The sequence below is a fragment of the Rutilus rutilus genome, assembly GCF_951802725.1.
Source record: "Rutilus rutilus genome assembly, chromosome: 1".
NCBI classification, from domain to species: domain Eukaryota; kingdom Metazoa; phylum Chordata; class Actinopteri; order Cypriniformes; family Leuciscidae; genus Rutilus; species Rutilus rutilus.
In genome coordinates this window covers 16,871,728-16,888,024 of record NC_140209.1, presented here as the reverse complement: position 1 = coordinate 16,888,024, position 16,297 = coordinate 16,871,728, and the positions used below count along the sequence as shown (strand labels likewise).

The 16,297-nt window shown below is 37.2% G+C and overlaps 1 protein-coding gene across 1 annotated transcript in view; it reads left to right on the top strand.

Annotated features, from left to right (window-relative positions):
- The window catches only part of LOC311291374 (uncharacterized protein), a 668,579-nt gene that overhangs the window by 579,167 nt on the left and 73,115 nt on the right, over nt 1-16,297 (top strand). The window lies entirely within an intron of this gene.

Here is a 16,297-nt window from a genome sequence, read left to right as displayed (position 1 = left end):
GGCCTTCCCGGTCATAAATGACCGGACACCTAAAAATGAAACTTCCTCCATCCCAGTAAAAACCAATGCAATTTATTTTTGTTCTATAATATTTATTCTTTTTAATTTAGAATTTTGAGACAATTTGATTGAACTTATTAATATTTATGCAATATTTATAGTCCATTTTTTGCCATTGAAAATAATGTTTTGTTTTGTTTGTTTTTTTTTGAAAAAAAAAAATTCTATGCAGTATTTTCGGGTAAAATAGAGACTAGGCTTTCAGAAAAAAAAAAAAAAAAAAAAAATTCATCAATTTATTAATCATAAAATTAAATAAAACATGTTATTGCATGGGTTTACCACTAGATGCCTGTATAGCTCTAAATGGAGATGTTTGTGAATTCTAGTTGTTTTTGGACCAAATTACTTACTTTTAAGATGTGGATTGAATGTATTTTTTTAGAAATTCTCAAATAATACTTTTTGCCAAGGTTTATAACATTTTATTAATTATTATTTTAATAATTATTATATTAATTATATATATATATATTAATTATAATTATTAATTATGTTATGTTTTTCACTCTTGATGTTTTAGAGCTTCACCCCTTCATTGCTGAGCATTTTTTTTCTGCATCGTGGCTGATTTTTAGAAAATTTTTGTGTTTTTGTCAATTTCCCATTCATTTCCTATGGGGGTAATTTTGACCGAAGACCAAAATCATAACTAATTTTTTTACGACCACTTAGCATGCTCGGATCATGAACTCAATTTTTTTGTGTGTTCACATACCTAATGCCAGAAAGTCACCAAGTTTCGTAACATTCTGATGAAGCTGTGATTTTTAAAAATTCAAAACAGATTTTTGTAATCTGAATTTATTGGTGTGTATGTGTATAAACGTGTGTTTGTATGTGTGTGTGTGTGTGTGGGTGTGAATTTTTTGCACTCTTGATGTTGTAGAGTGTCACCCCTTTACTGCGGTGTACTTTTTTTTAGAATCGTGTCCGATTTGTAGATTGTACAGACAAAAATTCTGAGAATTTTTGTGTTTTTGTAAATTTCCCATTCATTTCCTATGGGTCGGTCATTTTTGACCGAAGACCACGAGTGTGACTCTTTTTGTTTACGACCACTTAACATGCTCGGATCATGACCTCATTTTTTTTTGTATTCACATACCTAATGCCATAAAAGTCACCAAGTTTCATAACCTTCCGATGAAGCTGTGATTTTTAAAATTTCAAAACAGAAAATTTTTCGGTCAGAAATGACCGAGGACCATCAGAGGGTTAATGCTTGCTTAGGAAGACTATAAGCCCATTATAAAAAAAAAAAAAAAAAAAAATACTGCTGCATCATCAAAAGAAAGAGAGTTGGCTTGGCAAAAAATAACGGACAGAGTAAATGCGTGAGTTTATAAAATTATAAATGGGCTATTTTCCCCTTTCATTGTGACACAAAAATTATTTGGGGCATGTAGTAAAAATAGACAAGTATTTACTTGTTGGCCTCCATACATTTCTTAATATTGCAGTAGTAATGCACTTAATTGGCTAGTAATAGTAACGTTAATCCTTCTGGAGCCAGAAGAAGTGTGAGCTAAGTCAAAATGAAACACAAAAACATTCTCCAGCAAGATAATACTTTCTAAACGTACTAAACTTGTTACTGACGCCATGCAATTTAGTATTTAATGTAATTTAGTTTTCTATGTAGCCAATAGAAAGAAGGCTGAGGCCCGTAAAACAGGTGGGGGTCCACCTCCACCTTCCCTCACCCCAGCTGAGGAGCTGGCACTGTCCCTTAATAAAGGGCGACCTGTGGTCGATGGGATTCCAGGGGGCAGTTCGTCAGACTCAGCTACCAAGACAAGTGGCTTTGTAAAATGTAGGTGTACCATATTAATACTTATGATTTATTGATGTTTTCACTGTTTTTGTCAGTGTTTTAATAAAGAAAATCATCAACATTGTCACCATTTTAAAAAGGCATTTTGAATGTATTTTACAGTCATTGATTCACTTGTGCAGTATGCATGCTGCTTTGACTGTATATGCTGTATACTGTAATCTTATTATTAGTACTCTTAGATGTTCCTAATGTCCTTCATTATTAGTTGTATTTGTTTAAGAATATACATTGAGTATTGAATATGCATGATTATCATGTTGCTGATGGCCACAGTTGTAAGTGATTATTGTCTTTAGGTTTCTGTTTGCTAGACCAAGCATCCTTCCTTATTTTCACTGTAGGATGACGATGAAGAGACCACTTCTGCTGTGACAGAAACAGAGAATGTGGGGAGGCCCATGGAGGTATGATGCATAGAATGCATTCCCCCTTTTTTACATAAGAGGATAAATAAATTGTCATTGTCATTTTACAGAATATGGCAGGAGATTTGAATACAGATGAGGGTCCATCTGCCTCCACACAGAATCTTAGCATTGTAAGAAATGTTCTGCAGTTCTCCTTCCTCATTTAAATATTTGGTCTGTGTTTGTATTACAGACTTTATCAGTCATGTTTAATTATTCTGTCTTTCTAGTTGCCTGCCAAAGAGCTGTATAAGGTCCACCTTCAAAAGCAAATCAGAAAAAGTGACATGGAGATGGACCTTATACAGCTTCAAATGGAGGAGAAAAGGCTTAACTTTTAGATGAAGAGTTGCTGTCTGATTTACATGAGATGATTAAGGTGGCCAGAGCGCTGTATTTTAAAAATTTGATTTCAACTTGTAAAAGGAAGCCTAAGATTTTGTTTGACACTATTAAGAGCCTTGTGTCGCCTGTTACATCATCTGTACCTGCTTTTTCTAATGATGATTGTAATAATTTTTTATCTCATTTTGTGGGTAAGGTTATGGCTGTCAGGGCTAGTATTTTACCATTAGTTATTTCCCCTGTAATTATTACAGAACGGCCCGCAATTTTAAGCTCTTTTTAGTCAATTTCCTTTAATGATCTTATTAAGATAGTTTGTACGATGAAACCTTCTCAGAGTCCGGTGGATGTTTTGCCTGCTTCTGTGGTCAGAGAAACTATTACATCCATTGGTCCATGTTTAGTCTCAATTATTAACCTTTCTCTAAAGCTGGGCCAGGTCCCGAGGTGTTTTAAACACGCTGTTGTTCAACCTCTCTTGAAAAAGAGTAATCTTGATGTTACTTCGCTGAACAACTATAGGCCTATTTCTAAATTGCCCTTCATTTCTAAAATTCTGGAGAAGGTTGTAGCAATACAGTTGAATGATATTCTGGAGACTCATAATATTCATGACAAATTTCAATCAGGTTTTCGTAAAAATCATTCTACTGAAACTGCCTTACTTAGGGTATCAAATGATATTTTGATGGCCACAGATGCGGGGGAATGTTCCGTGTTGGTTATGTTAGATCTCAGCGCAGCGTTCGACACTGTGGATCACTGCACTCTGATTAATAGATTACGCTGTTTAGTAGGTATTTCGGGTTCGGCTCTGGACTGGTTTTCATCTTATTTGTCCGACAGGACTTTTTCGGTATCTGTTGGATCCTTTATGTCTGATTCTGCAATTTTGTCCTGTGGGGTGCCACAAGGTTCTGTGCTGGGCCCTTTGTTGTTTAATTTGTATATGCTTCCTCTTGGACAGATCATTAATAGTTTTAAAACAATATCTTATCATTTATATGCAGATGACATTCAGTTACTTTTTTCGTTCAAACCTGATAGTCTAGATAAACTGTCAGTTTTACAAGACTGTTTAGTCTCCATTAACAAATGGATGGCAAACAATTTTTTGCAACTTAATAAGGATAAAACTGAATTGATGATCTTTGCTCCTGACAATATTATACCTAAGATTAAGCAGGTTTTGGGGGTTTCAGCCACCTCAGATTGTAGTGAAATGAGAAATTTGGGTGTCTGTCTGGATAGAGCCATATGTTTTAACAGTCATATAAAGTCTGTAGTTCGCTCATGTTTTTACCATCATAGGAACATTGCTCAGATTAGATCGGTAGTCTCAAGAAAAGAGTTGGAGATGCTTGTTCATGCCTTCATCTCGTCAAGATTGGACTACTGTAATGTTCTGTACACTTGTAACGCCTGAATTTATAAAGCTGTATATAAAAAAAAAAATTCTGTGTGTTTTTGACTTTAAGTAGATGGTAAATAATGTTGAGATTATCAATTTCACTTTTGCACAACAAATAAATAGAAATTTTGGTATGTTGCAAATTTGCGACAACAGGCATTTAGGGTAATTTTGGTATGTTGCAAATTTGCGACAGTGGGCATTTAGGGTATTTTTTTACAAAATGGAAAAATTAATAAAACACATTTTCCCATCTCAGGAATGTAGATTTTATTCATGGCACAATGTTGTTAGAACTTATAAACGTTATACTTATAAACTTTGACAAATTAATGAATCTTGACAACAGCAAGAAACAAAACACTCTCCTACTCCCTAACATTGACAGTAGTTTTTTATACATTCCATGTTACACTCTGTTTAACTCTTTCCTTTTTTCTCCAGTGCATACATTATATATTCTTATAGTGTTATATCCTAACATGCTATTTTTTGTGGGGGAAATTTTTTTTTTTTTTTTTTTGGCTGAAACCATCTAAATACAGCATTATTATAATATGTAGCCATTAGCCCAATCCAGCCGTTATCGACCAATGTCGCAAATTTGCTACAAACAGAAATCTACAAAGTACGTAAAAAATATTCGTCACATGAAGTCTATATGAATAACATAGCTATAGAAGCAATCAATAAGCTGGTACATATTTTTATCTTAGCACAACTTAACTCATTTTGGGAAATTTCTCCACATTTGCGCACTTGATATGCGGATTTTGCAAAACAAAATATTAGCTTCGGTGAACCGGATGTAGTTCCCACTCCGACCGCTCCTACGATAAACCAGTGCGTGCAAAATGTTCCTAGGTATGTATCGAATGTGCACAAACAGGCATTGGGGGAAAACACACGCTATCTCGCCTGCAGTCTGAATGGAAGGGGTTTGTTGCAAATTCGCGACAGTGGGCGTTAAGGGGTTAAATAAGTCTTCTATGCAGCGACTACAAGTTGTACAAAATGCTGCAGCAAGGCTTTTGACTGGTACCAGTAAGTGGTCCCATATAAGACCAGTTCTCAAGGACCTTCATTGGCTTCCAGTTGAATTCAGAGTGCAGTTTAAAATTTTAGTTATCACTTATAGAGCCCTGCACGGCCAGGCACCTCTCTATATTCAAGATCTTTTACACAAACATTCACCGGGTCGCCTCTTACGGTCTTCTGGTATGGACCTTCTAATTGTCCCTAGAACTCGTCTAAAGACTAAAGGGGACTGTGCCTTTTGTACTGTGGCACCGAGGCTTTGGAACTCACTTCCCTTAGCACTGAGAACTATGGATTCTGTCAGTTCTTTTAAAAAACATCTGAAGACGCATCTTTTTGGGCTTGCTTTTATTTGACAGCATTGGTTACTTGTGTTTTTATGTTTTGTGTGTTGTTTTAGTAGATCTATTGTTTGCATGTCTGATCTTTTTAATTAACAGTTTGTAAAGCACTTTGTGACTTTTTGTCTGTGAAAGGTGCTATATAAATAAATTTTACTTACTTACTTACTTACTTAACCTAAAAAAGGCCAGACTTGAATTGCTGGAGCACCAGCTTAAGGTGGGAAACAGTATGTGAACATTAATCTGTCATTTGTTGTTGAATGAAATCTAAAGCGTAGTGTGGCAATGTTGTGAAGAGCAACACAAGCAGCTGTGATGTCACATGACCTTTCTGGGCTGACCCTGAGCCCACGCAGGCACTGAAACCTTGCCTTCAGGATGCCTATGGTCATTTCCACCTTGACCCGTGTTCTGCTGTGGGCCAGGTTGAATTGTGCCTGTGGTCCAGGCTCAGGTTCAGGGTAGGGTGTCATCATATAGGGCAGACAAGGGTACCCTCTGTCCCACAGCAAGTAACCATTGAAGTGTCCTAAAGGTAGTTAAAGTGTATAATTGCATAAAAAAAACAAAAAAATAAAATAAAAAAAACATTGTGTAAGGTAAACCATACCCTGTTGAAATTTGTGGCACAATGATGACTCCCTAAACATTCTGGCATCATGTACAGACCCTGGCCATTTGGCTTCAACATTAGTGATGAGGTGGGTTGCATCACATATTACCTAGTTAGTGGGGACCAGTAATGAGGGTGATTTAATGATTTAAACACTCAAACATTTAGCCCCCAAAAAATCTATTGTCACCTGCACATCTGCAAATCTATTACTTTACAGACAACTGTGTTTGTGCAGGTGTTAGCTAAAGCTATAGCCAAACCAGACTATTGCAATATGTATGTTGCCTGTTTGACAAATGCAAAGTTAATTTTGATGTTATTATTTCACTGTGGGGGCGTTTTTTATTTATTTAATTAAATTACATTTTTATTTTTATTTAGGGAGGGGTTGGGTGTCTGTAATGTTGTATGATTTTCTAATGGACCCTGAGTCTGTCAATAAAGTTGAACTGAACTGAACTGTGATGTAAGGTAAATTTAATGATAGTGTATTGTGATAAGGCTCGTTTGTCTCTAACAAAGTTATTCAGAGTGCTTGAATAAACTCTAGCTCCTTTCTCACATGCACCGCAACCGTCAACTAATCTAACGTTAGACATTGACCGCAGGAGCTGTAACGTTAATGTTGTATGAGAAGGGCAATGTTCGAATCAGCTAATGTTTGCTTGAGCCCATGTGTGAATAGTGCCGGTTATTGTTCTGCACAACTCCGGAAAATAATTATTCTATTAGTTATTCTAAATTTAAATGAACTTTAGATTTAGAATAAAAACTCCCGCCCGGGCGCGCCAAGCTAGTTGATTTCTTCAACGATGCATCTTACTATGGTAGTTAAAGGTATAGCGGAGGATCTTTCCGAATTTTACATAAGACCCGCCCTCTCCACTTTTTGAAAAGTTTGATTGATTCACCAGAATGATTGACAATTAGGAGGACCAATAGTATAGGTAACCCACCCGGAAGTAAAAAATCCTCCGCTATACCTTTAAGCAGCGAGTTACGCCGTTTTACAGGAAACACATCCCAGATTAGCAAAAAAGGGTGGGATTGTTAGTAGGTGATTGACAGTTTTACATTAATGAAACGTATTGAATTAGAAAATGAGTTCTGATTGAAGAGGAAGAATTCATATTGCATTGTTTCACCCGTCAGCATAATGCAGTATAGTACAATATCACCAGTATGTCTAACCCCCAATTTCCACCGGCTGCGTTACGGCTCCGTCACGGCGGCGGAGTCAATAGGTTTCCATTAAAGTCAATGAGTGTATTTCCACTGAATGCGGTACAGCTGCGTTCCGACTCCGGCGATCCGCAGCCCTCCGGAGCAGATACGCAGAGCTTCTATTTTTACTTTTTCTGCTGATTCTGCTTGAATCAGGAATAATTTTAGTTCTGAAAGTCATGAAGTATCCTGATATGATTGCTTTTTGAGCTTTCCGTGTTTTAATTTTCTCAATAGAGCTTTAGTAAATTATATTTTATCGCACACATGACTGACGTTGAATGAGATTGCTGTCTGTCTACATTACAGTTTCACCCTTGATATCCAGTATCATAAATTCATTTAAATTCATTCATTTTGATAATTTAGCGTTTTCATCCTAGCCGTTACATGAAGTGATAATTACTGATAATTACATGAAGCAAATACAAACATTAAGTGAAAGTGAATGAGACAGATCTCTCTCTTTACTGACTTATAAGAGCCAAAGCATCTCAAGAGAAGAAGAGAAGAAAAGTGTCCAAAGATACATGAAAGTATATCTTGTGTTTGCATTGAAGAGTAGAAGTGGAAGAGAAACTAGATGTTCAAATAAAATACAAATGTAAGCGAGTTAATTAATATCAGATTTATGTCCCTCTTAAAAATGTTATGGCCTCTTCTTCGGCTCTGTTGGAAACTCAGAATCGAAGACCAGGAGACTTGGTTGTTTCTTCAGCAGGATTCTTTATTGAGAACACGAGCTGTCGGTAGCTGCAGTCACCAAGTCTAACTGAGTTCTATACAGTATAGTTGTTATACATTTAGGACTTTTGGAGGTGGAGACAACTCAAAACAAAGCATAGGCATGATTTGATTCAATCAAGTCAAAACCAGTTTGGCAGGTTATCCGGCTTGCTCAAGAGAGACAGAACCAATCAGCATAACACTATCATTCAAATGATCCAATCAGCGTGACGGTATCACCCATACCTTCACATGATCACAGAGACAAAAGCACAGCTGTACATTGAGCTTACTGGTCAGGAAATGCATAAAGACAAAGGGTGAGGGTGAGAGTCTCAGGAATTGACTCATTTAGAGAACAGGACTGGCAGGAATCTCTTGATATAATCATTATAACCGCTGCTAAACTTTCTCAGTCTATATTTTTGGAATCTAAATTAAAACCTCAAATGCTAAAATCAGTATTCTTCACCGTGGTGTTATGTAAGGAAATTTGTTATTCTTCAGCTCCCTGAACTTTGCCTCCAAAGGTTTTTCCAGTGTGAACTTTCTGGTGCTCTTTCAGTTCATCATCTGTAGTGAAGGACTTCCAGCATTTCGCTTCTTCCCAGTGTGAACTCTCATGTGAATCTTCAGACTTGATTTACATGTGAAGCGTTTCTTACACTGAGGGCAGGATTTTGTGGCTTCTGTTTTTCCTTTCTTGTTCACGTCCATCAGGTCTAAAAGAAACATTAAAGGGTTAGTTCACCCAAAAATGAATATTCTGTCAGTAATTACTCACCCTCATGTTGTTCCAACCCCCTGTAAGACTTTCATTCATCTTCGGAACACAAATTAAAATATTTTTGATGAAATCTGAGAGCTGGATCACTCCTCCATAGGCTTTTAGAGGGACTGAAACTCGCCGGCCCAGAATAGTTATTAAAAACATCGTTTAAATAGTCCAAGTGACTACAGTGGCTCTACATTACGTTTATCATGAGACGACAATACTTTTTGTGCGGAAAAACAACAAAAATAACGACTTTATCCAACTATTAGTGTTCTTCAATGTGGGCCTCTGACAAGAGTTCACGGGAGCGCCACGACGCATGCGCGAGAACTGAGATTACGGCGTTCTTCTTCTTCTTCGCTCTACAGCGCGCGTCTTCCTCTGCTTATAAACAGACCGCTTTGCGCTTCCGGATGTCATCTTGTACAGTAAATGGCAGTAATACTCCTAAGGAGTGAGCAGCCAGTAACAAGTAGTAGAAGAAGAACGCCGTAATCTCAGTTCTCGCGCATGCGTCCTGGCCCTCCCGTGAACTCTCGTCAGAGGCCCACATTGAAGAACACTAATAATGGAAACACAACTGGAACCTTTTCTGAAGGTGGAAAAGCAGCTTTTGTTGCTCAGCACATAAAGATGAACAACTTACCGTGATTTCAGACTGCGGTGAGGTGGTTTCTCCACTGTATGGATCTTCATATGTTGCTTCAGGTGAGTTTTAATAGAGAAACTCTTTCCACACTGATCACACGCGTACAGCTTCTCTCTGCTGTGGATCCTCTCATGTGTTTTCAGAGATGATAACTGATTGAATCTCGTGTCACAGTGTGAACACTTGTAAGGTTTTTCTCCAGTGTGGATCCTCTCATGTCTTTTCAGATTTGATGAATGACTGAATCTCTTGTCACAGTGTGAACACTTGTAAGGTTTTTCTCCAGTGTGGATCCTCTCATGTCTTTTCAGATGTGCTGACTGATTGAATCTCTTGTCACAGTGTGAACACTTGTAAGATTTTTCTCCAGTGTGAATTCTCTGGTGCAGTTTTAAACATTGTGCTGTAGTAAAAGTCTTCTCACACTCAAAGCACATATGAACTCCTACACCAGTATGAATTCTTTGATGCACTTGTAAACTATACAACACTGAAAAACTCTTTCCACACACAGAACATGAATGCGGCTTCTCCTTCGTATGAACTGTCAGGTGTATCTTCAGGTTTGATGCCGTAAGAAATGTTTTGCTGCACTGATCACATGAGAACGGCTTCTCTCCGGTGTGGATCCTCGTGTAAACGTTAAGGGATGAAGAATGACTGAAACTCTTCCCACATTGATTGCATGTGAACGGCTTCTCTCCAGTGTGGATCATCATGTGACGATCAAGGTGTGCTAATTGACTGAAACTATTCCCACACTGATTACATGTGAACGGCTTCTCTCCAGTGTGAACTCTCATGTGAATCTCAAGATATCTTTTGTTTGAGAATCTCTTTTCACACTGATCACATTTGGACGGCTTCTCTCCGATGTGGATTCTCATGTGAACATTAAGGTTTGATGATTGACTGAAACTCTTCCCACATTGATTGCATGTGAACGGCTTCTCTCCATTGTGGATCCTCATGTGAACATTAAGGGCTGATAAATGATTGAAACTATTCCCACATTGATTGCATGTGAATGGCTTCTCTCCTGAATGAACTCTCATGTGAACATTAAGAGCCGTTTTTTTGGAGAATCTCTTTTCACACTGTTCACACATGAATGGCTTCTCTCCAGTGTGAACTCTCATGTGAATCTGAAGACTTTGTTTGTATATGAAACTCTTTCCACACTGAGTGCAGGTTGTAGCTTTCTTGTCTTTCTTTATAAACTTATTTTTAGTCTTTGAGCGTCTCAAAGGTTTTTCTCCAGGTTTGACATGATGTTCCTCCTCCACTTCACTCAGTTCTTCACTCTCCTCCTCCACTTCACTCAGTTCTGAAATTAAAGAAAAAAAAATGTAAATGTAAAATATGTCTTTTTATAAATTAATTATACGCGAATCCTGCATTTCTATGATTCTGCCAATGATATTCAACAAGATAATGCGCTAGGGGTGGAACGGATCGCACTAGATTCGGTTCGGCACTCGAATTCGTGATTCCTGATTAACTGCTAAATTTAACCATCATAGAGTGAAAGTTCATAATTTGGATGTGTATCGACTTACCAATTTACACATTCAAACAATTTTAATCGCGGAAGAAGAGCCGAAAACCATGACTCGAAGCGCAGAGAGAGAGAGAGAGAGAGAGAGAGAGAGAGAGAGAGAGAGAGAGAGAGAGAGAGAGAGAGAGAGAGAGGGGCGTGTTTCAGACAGCGCTCGAATGCAGAACTGCCCTTGCCCTTGAACGGACACATAAACACAAATTGTCAAAATACCGGTCTAAATGACCATCTCGACAAGTATTCTCTCGTTTATGTCATATGTGAACAGCTGAGAAAGAAACTGATATTTGTCAGTGTTTTTCGGTCTGTGCAGTCCGTGTTGAAGTGACAGCACACACTTAATATTATATATATATTATATAATATATATATAATATTAATATTATAAATATATTATATATATTGCAAATTGTAAACCATACATAAAATAAATGTAAAATAAAACATTTAAAATATTTCAATTTTGTTTGACCTGATGTTTTTTTAACTGTTCATCTAAAAGTGATGAAGTGCTTGAATGTTTCTAACATGAATGTTCTTCAGCATCATGAATGAATGAAGAATAAACACCAACCTCTTTGTTCTTCAGGATCTTCAGTGTGTTTCATTCTGCAGGGTTCTGGATCACTCATGTTCTCACTGTCCTCTTTAATAAACTCAGTCTTTGCAGATTTCAGCTCTTCCTGATGCTCTGATGGTCGTCTTCACTTGTGGCTGATGGGAATTTACAGCATTTATTGGAGAATTACAGTGGGTGGAGCTTCATTGATGATGAATTACACTGGGAGGAGCTTCACTGATGATGAATTACAGTGGGAGGAGCTTAAGTGATGATGATGATTTTAGTGTGTGAGGAGTTTATCTGCCAAAATTAAAAATATATCAGTTACTGAGTTTGTTTTTATGCTCAAGGACAAACAGAATAAAATAATGTAAATTCTTTCAAATTCTTTCAAATATAAATAATGGTAAGAAAAACAGTTGAAAGCATATAAATAGAATACATATAGTAACCAACAAATACACTGAAATGAGCTTTAAGTGTCAATTCACAGGAGATCTGAAGACATCAGCATAATAAATGAGGTGAAAACAGGAACTATTGTCATGAAATAAAGAGTGTTTTCAGCAGATCTGTTAATATTGATGAGCCTCAGACTATCAACACTCATTCAACAAGCCATTCAGGATCATCAGCAGATCATCTCACTTTATTCTGAGGGTTTGATGTTAGAAACACATTATTTGAGTCAGGATAGATGCTAAAAGCCTGTAAAACAGCTACACTGAAAGACAATAGTGTTATTTCTCACAATATAACATGGATAAATCATCTATAACAAAAACAATTAAATAAATAACCTATCTTTACGAACCTCTAGTCTAAAGGCAAATAACTACCATAATATGTCAATCTAAATATAGTTCGACTTTATAATAACTAATTGCAATAAAGTAATTCAATCATTAACATATTACAGATTTGTATGTACAGAAACTTACAATGATTATAAAACTCGAAAATGTAACGTCTCCTGTGTCAAACTTCATTAATGTTTATCTATATTCCCATGCATATAGATTTGAAATTTCCCATTCTGGAAAATGAAGTCAGCATCTCCATAAAGCTTGTCTGCTGAAGGAAGCATGAAGTGCTCTGAAATGTCCTGGTAGACGGCTGCGTTGAGTGGACAGCACAGTGGACCAACACCAGCCGATGACATGGCTCCCCAAACCAACCCAGACTGTGGAAACTTCACACTGGACTTCAAGCATCTTGGATTGTGTGCCTCTCCATTCTTCCTCCAGACTCTGGGACCTTGGTTTCCAAATGAGATGCAAAATTTGCTCTCATCAGAAAAGTGGACTTTGGTCCACTGTGCTTTATTAAATCCAGAGTCAACGCAGCCGTCTACCAGGACATTTTCAGAGCACTTCATGCTTCCTTCATTTTCCAGCAGGATTTGCACCGGCCCACACTGCCAAAAGAACCAAAACCTGGTTCAATGACCATGGTATCACTGTGTAATTACTGTGTGATTTCATGTAATATTCTAATTTTCTGAGATTTTGATTTTGTGGTTTTCACAAGCTGTAAGCCATAATCATCAAAATTATAACAAATAAAGGCTTGAGATATCTCACTTTGCATGTAATGAGTCTATATAATATACAAGTTTCACTTTTTTAACGGAATTACTGAAATAAATCAACTTTTTCATGATATTCTAATTTTATGACCAGCACCTGTATATATATATATATATATAATTTTTTATTTTATTTTTTACATGTATAGCCTAGGTTTAAATTGTCTCACGTGGCTAATTATAGGCTCAATGTAAAGTATTTAGTGGTATCTTTCCAGTCTCTTTTAACAATGCAAAGTAAAGAAACACCAAATTTAACCCAAAGATGTTAAGAGTAGAAAGAAAACGGCAGCAGCAACACTTGATATCGAGTCCCATTCCCCTCACAGATCTCAAACTTTAACTCTTGACTTGACATTCAGTAACAGTTCTCACACAAACATCGAGACAATCACACAAACGAACACAAAATCGCTCAGGTCTGAATGAACTCAACAAATTTTCAAAGTTTGAACTGCTTTTTTCTTCATAGAAAATCGGATTGATCAATATAAAGCTCAATTACTTTCTTAAATGACGTAAAACATGTTATACAATATAAACCTGACTGTGCTTATCTGTAGTTCTCCAAAAGACCAAATAATAGATGTTTCCAAAACAACACAAAACAAATGAGCCTTTAGTTGGGCTCATCTCTTTTGAAGCTTGCATGGCCATAAAGTTCTTAGCTGGGGTTTCGTTGGTTAGCGTAGACTGGCTGGAGCCCACTCCATTTATGGCCCTATAGATTAGACTTTTGATTTGGGCTCTGGAGTGTTGAGTTCTGTGTGGAATTATGTTTGAACGAATCACCTGGAAGATTCATTTGTGTTTAGTTCGCCCTCAAATCCTACATATTGCATCAAAACATTTTGTATATTCCCCTGAATCTTATAATGTGCCAAAAAACTCACTGTGTAAGTGCAAAGAAAACCATTTAAATTAAATAACTGATCTACCAATATGATGCCGCTGTCAAAACAATATTTCAAAAACAATGATTTGCATTTATAACATATCTTTGTTGTTCCATATACTTATGCGGTAAAAAGATAAGCTTGAAAAGTAAGGACCATGATAAAAATGCCTGGCGATGAAATTCAGATAATTTCACTGGTATTTTGTCAATGTTATAATAACAAACAAGAAGAAAATGTATATTACCAACTTTAGAAAGCATATGGGAAGGGATAAAGTTCCAAATGGAGTAAGGATTTCTATCAATCTGACTAAGCCAATTTACTTAAAATGTATTATTTAAAATTCAAGGTCCCGTTCTTCGTGAACCCATGTTTCAAACTTTAGTTAGTGTGCAATGTTGTTGTTAGAGTATAAATAATATCTGTAAAATTATAAAGCTCAAAGTTCAATGCCAAGCAAGATATTTTATTTAACAGAAGTCGCCTACATCGAACGGCCCGTTTGGACTACATCCCTCTACTTCCTGCTTTAATGACGTCACTAGAACCGTTTTTTGACTAACCTCCGCCCACAGGAATGCTCCCTCAACTCTACCGAAATTAAATGTACTTGCGCACTTCTAATAACTTACTGTGTTTACTCAGCTCTTTCTTACGGTGATTTTCTGAAGTAAAACTGACGCTGCATCTTTTGTGTGATGTACAATAAACTTTCCATATAAAGTCAAATAGTTCTTTATCAATCTCTTTACAAATGTGTCTATTCAGATGCAAAGCCATTGCTGCATAAGACAGTCTAGAAATAACAACAGCCTTTGTAATCAGATCTCTGTCCCTTAAAGAAAGATCTCCCATAGGCCATTGATTTAATTTCCTTTTCGCTTTTTCAACAATTGGAATGAAATTTAGTACACACATTTTGTGCTGATCTTTAGTAGCCTAATGGCTATTCCCAAATACTGAACCTCATTTTTTCAAAGGAATACCATAATACCCTACATAGCAAGCAGTCTTGTCCTGAATGTGTCCTCAATCTGGCACTGCTGGCCTCCTGGCCACAGCATGATCACGGCAAAACACATGAGGGTTGAATGTTGGTGGGAGGAGTGTGATCCAGATCAATCCAGTGATCATCTGATCTAAATCAGGAGTGTGACCTTGGGTCATATAAATGCACTTTCCCACATAGGAAATGTGATCTGGCCCAGCTCTGTTCCACAGAACCCCCTTTCCCTCGGCACACATAACGAAAAGAATGACGGCCCTGAGGTGGCCCAGATCTGGATCAAAGACAAGGGCCACACAATGACCATTACTGGCCCAAGTCTCAGCCAATTAATAACCCGCAACTGGCCCTGCACTGGGACAAAATAGGAATCAAATCCGTTTAATCTACTTGGGAAAACAATTTCAGAGCAAGACAGAGTAAAATCAAATGTAACAATTTATTACGTCAGGTAAATGTATCATGCCAATTTCATAATCAGTTCAAGGATAATAAATACAACAAAAGATACAATTTGCTATGTGGGAAGAAGCTTCAGAACATTCCTTGATGGCCATAAGCTCACATTTAACAAAATGTATATACCAGATGTCCTTGAACATTTCCAGATTAATTCAGTAGCCACAGAAATCTGGTTTTGAATGAAGAGTTTAGTGTCATCGGCTAAATGTTTTTTCTTTATTTCTCTATCAGTGATGGTGATACCTTTCATTGGACTTGATTTAATATGAGAAGATTGTTACATACAGCCTGTGCCTGGCTATGAAACAGAGAGGGGAGACCACGCAGATTATTTGATTTCAAAAATATATTTATTAAAGATAAAGAATGAGCAACGTAAAGTAAATAAGTCAGTGTAATTGTTAAACTTAAGAAACGAAAACGTATGCAATCAGGGTATATGAAGTGTCATGCAAAAGGAAACAAAATCAGCAAAACGGTGCAGGAGAGAAGGAGAAGCGGCGGCCTCCTTCAACCAGGTCTGGAGAGCTTTTAACACCCAGGATACTGGAAACAACCACACGCGGTCCTGGAGCAATCACCCGCAACACGCCACACCTGTGGTCCGCTCACCTATTAGGGGAGACGTAACGAACAGAGTCTAGTTAACAATCTCTGCTGACACTTCAGGGATGTGTTGTGGTCGTGTTCAGGCGCAGGTCCTCCATCTGATCTGGATACGGCCCGGATCAGGCTGGCTAAATAATGTGTTGTGGTCGTGTCTAGGTGCAGGTCCTCCATCTGATCT